The sequence below is a fragment of the Corapipo altera genome, unplaced genomic scaffold, assembly GCF_003945725.1.
Source record: "Corapipo altera isolate COAL_440 unplaced genomic scaffold, ASM394572v1 254, whole genome shotgun sequence".
Lineage (NCBI taxonomy): Eukaryota > Metazoa > Chordata > Aves > Passeriformes > Pipridae > Corapipo > Corapipo altera.
This window is the reverse complement of record NW_020885035.1, coordinates 203,014-209,383: the sequence shown is the minus strand read 5'-3', so window position 1 is coordinate 209,383 and position 6,370 is coordinate 203,014. Positions and strand designations below refer to the sequence as shown.

The 6,370-nt window shown below is 44.2% G+C and overlaps 1 long non-coding RNA gene across 3 annotated transcripts in view; it reads left to right on the top strand.

The window, feature by feature from the left end:
• LOC113959337 overlaps positions 1–5,940 on the top strand; it is a 68,016-nt gene extending 62,076 nt beyond the window's left edge. For all 3 annotated transcript variants that reach the window (XR_003531785.1, XR_003531784.1, XR_003531783.1), the window contains 2 exons: positions 1,810–1,945; positions 5,652–5,940. This is a non-coding gene — a long non-coding RNA (uncharacterized LOC113959337). The remainder of the gene's footprint in view (positions 1–1,809; positions 1,946–5,651) is intronic.
• The last annotated feature ends 430 nt before the right edge of the window (positions 5,941–6,370 follow it).

Below are 6,370 nucleotides of genomic sequence, written 5' to 3'. Positions count from 1 at the left end.
CACAGAAATATGGGGCATAGGGAGCAATACGTTCTGTGTTGTCCTGTTCAGGTAGCTCTGTTTCTTGTTGGCTTTGATAATATGTTGCTTAGAGTAGTTTAAATGGCAGGGGGGGATGAGGAACAGGTGGTGATGAGAGATAATTAATGTGAGAGGACATGGAGAAATCATATTGCTGCATAGGAAGTTGCTCCTCCCAGCATATTTCTGTGCTAGCCCATATAAGTGGGACTCTGTAACAGTATCCTGTGACTGCACCAGAAGATGCAACGGCATTGAGTTCAGGTGTTAAACAAATATATATCCTGGTTCATCTAATTTTGGGATTTGAAATTTTAGGTTGCAGTCATTCCCCTTGATGTATGAGTGCCCAGACACTGTGGTGATAAGCTAGGCCTTGTTAGCACCTCAGGTTACTAACCTGAGAGAGGAACCTGGCACAAAAGGAGGATTTAAAGCTAAAACAGAGCAAACAAGAACTGATAACTGGTAAAGTCATCCTGAGAGTTGGGAAAGATGAACCTGCTGGGCAGGTATTCCCTAATGATGTTGTTTTGACTTTACTAGCCTGCCTTCTCCTCGATGTATCTTATATTTGCTCAAAGAAAATCATACTGCTCTTCCCAGTTATTTCAAAGTAAAGTCACAAGAATAGCTTGTTCCCACTCTATTCCAAATATAGCTCTTGGCAGCAATTGCTGAGATAAGGGGGAACTACCAAGGAAGAGGAAAGACAGGAGGGGGAAGAGGGAAAAGAGAGCTGAAAAGGTTGGACAATAGAGAGAGAGATACATGAATGAGAGGGGAGGTGAAAGAACAAGGCCAATGCAGTGCAGCAGAGAAAAATAAATCAAAGATAGAAACAAACTCCTGCAAAATAGGTGGCAGCAGCCCAAATACAGGATGAAAAGGACCATGCTCACTCCCAGGAGAAGCTGGAGTTTTAGCCTTGCAAATAACCAAACTGTAAATAAAATCACATCAAATTTTGACTTCCACTCAGATTGTAGGGGTTATAGCATCAGAAAACTTATGGTAACTTACACCACTTGAAGATCTGGCCCCAAAAATTTTAAAGTAAAACATCTTGCTTATTTTAATCTCTTGTGGCTTTTTTTTTTTTTTTTTTAAATTCTCTGCTCCAATAACATTTGCTGTCAGCTCCTGACAGAAAGCCATCCATTGGTTAACTTTGCTGAAAATGAACCTGAATACCCTTGTCCTCAGGAATTTACAGTCAGGATGGTGAGACTGGAGCATGTAGACATGCCCTCAGGAGCAGAAAATAAATGCTGATAAAAAAATATGGAAAAGCCAGAACCAAACTCAGACTGACTTACCCAGAGCAAAGAGCTGAGGGGTTCCAAGGCTCAAGGCAGACTGGTTTAAGACCAAAGCACAGAGAAATGAGACATAAATGGAAACAGGTTTTGAGAAGTGGCACACAGACAGGGCAAAGGCAAATGAGTGCCTGGCAATCTAGGAATCCTGTGAGTGGCTCCAGCTCCCCTGGAGGGGTGGGAAGTTCCTGAGAAGCACCCCACAGAGCTCTTCTGTATCTCTTCTCAGAAGATTGCTTGGAAAACGGTGCCAGAGTCTCCCTGCTGCTCTGCTGGAAAGAGGTGCCATACCTGACCTTATTCCTCAGCTGAGGATTAAAAGCTGTGCTTGGTTCTGAAGGCACTGTTTCCTACAAACTGCATGTGTCCAGAAAGCCTTCTGGCGAGCTTTCTCTGCACTCAAACACTAGGTAATGGGACCAACAGGAGAACTGAAAATGTGACTCTTGCTATACTTCTTTTATTTCAGCCCTTCAAGGAAGAAGGCCACTCGCATCATTAAGAGATGTGCTCAATTAATCTCTCTCTGGACTAAAGGCCCAGCCATGGGACAAGGCAGTATTTACAAAAAGCACAGGAGACACATTAGAGCAGGAAATACAAGGGTAAGTGAAACTAGTTTTGGAAGAAAGGACTGGAATCTAAAGCTTAGTAGGCAGACTATCACTATTCAGAAACAAAATAGTCGTTATTTTTGAGAGTCTTGTCTCATGAATGATATGTGTATCCCAGTTATTTTCACAGTTATGAGAAGCAACTTTTTTTCTTTTCTTTTTTTACTTTGTTCCCCTGGCAAGCAGCATGCAGAGCTGATATTTTAGCCTTCTAGCCCAGAATGCCCCTCTGTGGGTTGCTCCCAGCACCTCTCTGCAGTTTGTGATCCCCATCTTGATACCTCTGGGGCTGCAGAGTCACAGCCTGTGGCTGGGATCTCTGACTCCACAGGGCTATATTCTCTCTATAGGTAGCACAACTGTGATGAAAACCTTTAGGGATGCTGTTACACGGTGAAAACACTTCCAGGGATAGGGCAGCTGCAGCTTCTTCGGGCAACCGGTGCTGGGACCTCACCCATTCACAATACAGAATTTAATCTTAAAATCTAATCTAAACTTGTTCGCTTTCAGTTTAAAGCCCTAAAACCTTTTTTTTTTTCCCCTGATGCCATATTTCAAAGTATAATCTAAAGCAGAAAAGGTGTCACTTGGTCTGTTCAGCTGGAGAAGAGGAGACTAAGGGGAGACCTCATTGCAGTCTACAACTTCCTCGTGAGGGGAAGAGGAGAAGGGTTAGATGCTGATCTCTGTGGTGACCAGTGGCAGGACCCAAGGGAATGGCCTGAAGTTGTGTCAGAGAAAGTTTAGGTTGGATATTAGAAAAAGGTTCATCCCCCAAAGGTGGTTGGGCACTGGAACGGGCTCCCCAGGGCAGTGGTCACAGCACCAAGGCTGACAGAGTTCAAGATGCATTTGGATGACACTCTGGGGCACATGGTGTGACTCCTGGGGATGGTCCTGTGCAGGGCTAAGGGTCGAACTCGATGATCCTTGTGAGTCCCTTCCGACGCAGCATATTCTGTGATTCCGTGAAACACCAGCAGCACTCAGCCCAACGCATCGCTTTTTGCTCAGCTGACGAGTCCTCGCTAGCTCCCGGCAGCGCCTTCCCCCAGGAGAGGGCAGTGGAGCCCGCATACACTCCCCGCTCCCCTCCCGCCGCCGGCTGGGAGCACCCGCTCCCTCGGGTGTTCCCTGAGGAACGAACGGGGTGAGTGGAAGTAGGACTACGGATTTAATACGCGTGCTGGAAACCGTGTACGGGAACATCCAGGAAATGTTCTGCGTGTTCAATAACGAGAATAAGTTTTGAGCAAACGAGTTTGTTGTTGCTTTTATTTGACTGGAAGTTTGCTCTGCCACACACACTTGTCCACAGCCACACAAACTTAAACTAGTAGCTTGCTGATTCCACGTGAGTTTGTTTCATTCCTATAGCCCGAATTAAAAAATGTTATTTAAATAGCCCTTCAGGATGCTGCTATGGCTCTTCTGAGTCAAATACTCACAATAAAGTCATTTACTTATTTCAAATTTACAGGCATTCATCCTAAGACAACAAGCATGCTTGGCTGGAAACCACAGAGTGGTTTCAAGGCACTGTAATTAAGGGCAGACTGGGATGCCTTCTCCTCTGCTCCTTAACCATCCTATTTCCTTGGCATGCCAGCAGTCAGGCAGCTGTTTTCTGTACCTTCACGTTTACAGCAGATTTCCCTGGCTGAATTCCAGGTTTTGGTGACTGGCCAGTACAGGCTGTGAGCCTGTATCAGGCCTGTGAGGGGCTGGCAGGGTAGACTGAAGGAAAGTGGCTTTTGCCTGCAACTTGGGAATCCAGGGGAGACCCTGCCAAAACAGAAGGTATTAGTAAGCAAGCATTTCATCCTGTGAGGACATGACAAATCTTTCTACCCCCAATGAAAAGGGTCAAATTTAGGAAACTCTGAAATCCAGCTTTGGAAATGTTAAGGAAGCACCAACCCTAACATGAATCTAGCCCAGACAGTTGTCCTTTGCTGTCGTCAGAGGACAGGGTCACTCATTTCCTATCTGAAAACAACTCCCTGATTGCACCTGAGTTCCCACTCCTGAGGACACCTGCTGAGCTGGGGCCGCCTTAACATTCCCAAAACCAGCAGGATGCACAGTGCATTTCCCAAGCAGGCCTACCAGCATCGCTGCTGTTAGCACATGAGGTCGGTCGAGTTTTGCTGCAAAAGCATAGTAAAGCCCTGGAGAGATGACTCAAATGTGTGATGTTACACTGGTGAAATGTGTTGCCAGCTCCACAGATGATGAGCTGCCTTTTCTTCCTCAGCCACTCTCAACTCATGGAGGCAAGGACAATTTTATTTCTACAGCTCCTGTCTCAGGTACTTGTGGTAGAGAATGACTGCAGGAAAATAGAACCCCAGTGCATCAGCTAGCAACTTGTTAAAAGAGCAAATGTAGTAAATCCAAAGGAGCCTGGTTTCAAAGAAACTGGGAATAGAAGTTCTGCCCTTCAGCTCTGAACCCTCCTCAGTCAGTGCTATATCCAGTCAGATGTGTCAGGTGCATTCAAGGCTCTTGGTGTGAGTGGGGATTTGGCAATTTCCACCAGCAATGTCTGTCATATGAAACCACGTGGTTTATAGGAACCACAGAAATCAGTAGGGTATTTTTCCGTATAAGGCTCACTGAAGTCAGCGCGAGGTGGACAGTCCAATGCTCAGAGTCTGCTGTAAGCAGCCAAATGGGGATCAAAGGCACAAAGCACATGCAAAGTAATACAGCAAGAATATCTGAAAAGGGCCCAGAAACATTGGAGTCTCATCTGTCAACATCTGCCTGAAACTGAGCATTAACTAGGTCTCCATCTTGCCCCACATGAGATCCTGCTGCCACTCAGACAAAGCTCCCATTGAGAGATGCGGAGTGATTTGATTGTCCCTGGAAAGGCTGGAAATCAGACATAATTTACTCCATGCTTAAGAAGGCTTTTAAAATTAACCAACCAACCCAACTATAGTAGTATTCCTCAGGTGAAGTTAGCCAGGAGGTAAAGTGGATTTTATTTGCGTCGGTCTTTCATTAAATCCTTCTCCATAGTAGAAGAACATTAAATTAGCCAAGTTAGTTCAAAGGTGGAATTGATTTGTGTTGAGATTGAGGTGGGGTGTGGAACCTTGGTTCTTCTTTCTCCTGTGTGCATTATGAGTTAGTGTCATCAGTGGGCATGTGCTATTTTGAAACAATACAGGAAAATTAGGTAGAATATCCATAAAACTGATACATCAGCAATGTTTTGCAGTAAGGAGGATACTGCACTGTTTCTCAAATTCATGTAAAGTAATTCGCCCCACTGCACAACAGATTCCAATATTTTGTTCTTTTATAGTAGCGATTAGACCAATTACAGCTCAGCTGTATTGGAAAGGTACAATACAATTGCTCCTGCTTCTCAGTCAAATTTCCCAGAACCTGTCTCTCTGTCACAATTTAACTTTTAAATTGAGATGGGTCTTTTAAACAAAAGTATCTAGAATCCCACTGAAAGCTTTCTTTCCACTAAATCTCATATATCAAACTGTATTGGCTATATATTAAGTGCTAGAAAGGACTGATAATAAAAATCTATGTTAAAAAACACTGTTATATATTTACTAGTTACTGTGCACACTTCTCTGATCACCCACAAAGGCAAATATCTATGTTTATGCCTACTATTCCTTTCAAAGTACAACTAATGTCCCTAAAACTTTCACTTTTCCAGAGACGCTCCTGTCTAGCCTGGGCTCTGCAGTGCCTAGACAAGTAGTGAACCTGAAGCATCACCAAAGGCAGTGAAACAGAATTGGAGGAACTGAAAAGAGCCTTTCTCAGCTGGGGTGTGAGGTGTGTGGCATGGATAAAATGGGGCCTGGGAGACACTGTGACAGCGCTTCGGACTGAAGGCAGAGGTAAGTGCACGTTCCTTAGGGATGCCCGAGCCCTGGAATGCACTAGACCTATAAATATTGGTATCTGCAATTAAAAATGAAAGCAAAGAGGTTTTATCCTTCCTATGTACTCTCTGCTTGTTGCTTTGGAACAAGAGTGCACACTCTCATAGCACCTTTCATATGTTGCCACATCTTGCTGCTCTTTGGGTTGTTATGTGGATTATTTGGATAAAAATCCAAATGGGTTGGATTTTTACTGCAGACCATTGAAAAGGGGCCTCAAACACTACAGACCATATGTGAGAGTTGCTTTCCTAAATGCAGGACTAAACAGCCACGAGATGAAATATCCCCAAATAAATGAGATTAGTGACATGGGATACAGCTTTTAAAAATAATTACATCTGACACCCTCATCAGCAAGAAGATGTAGGGACTGCAAGCTCTAAGCTTGGGAACAGCATATGAAAGATTGGCTTCTCCTGGGAAGGGAGGCACAAGGGAGGTTATTTTTAGTACTTTGGAGAAAAAAAAAAGAATTTAAGCACTC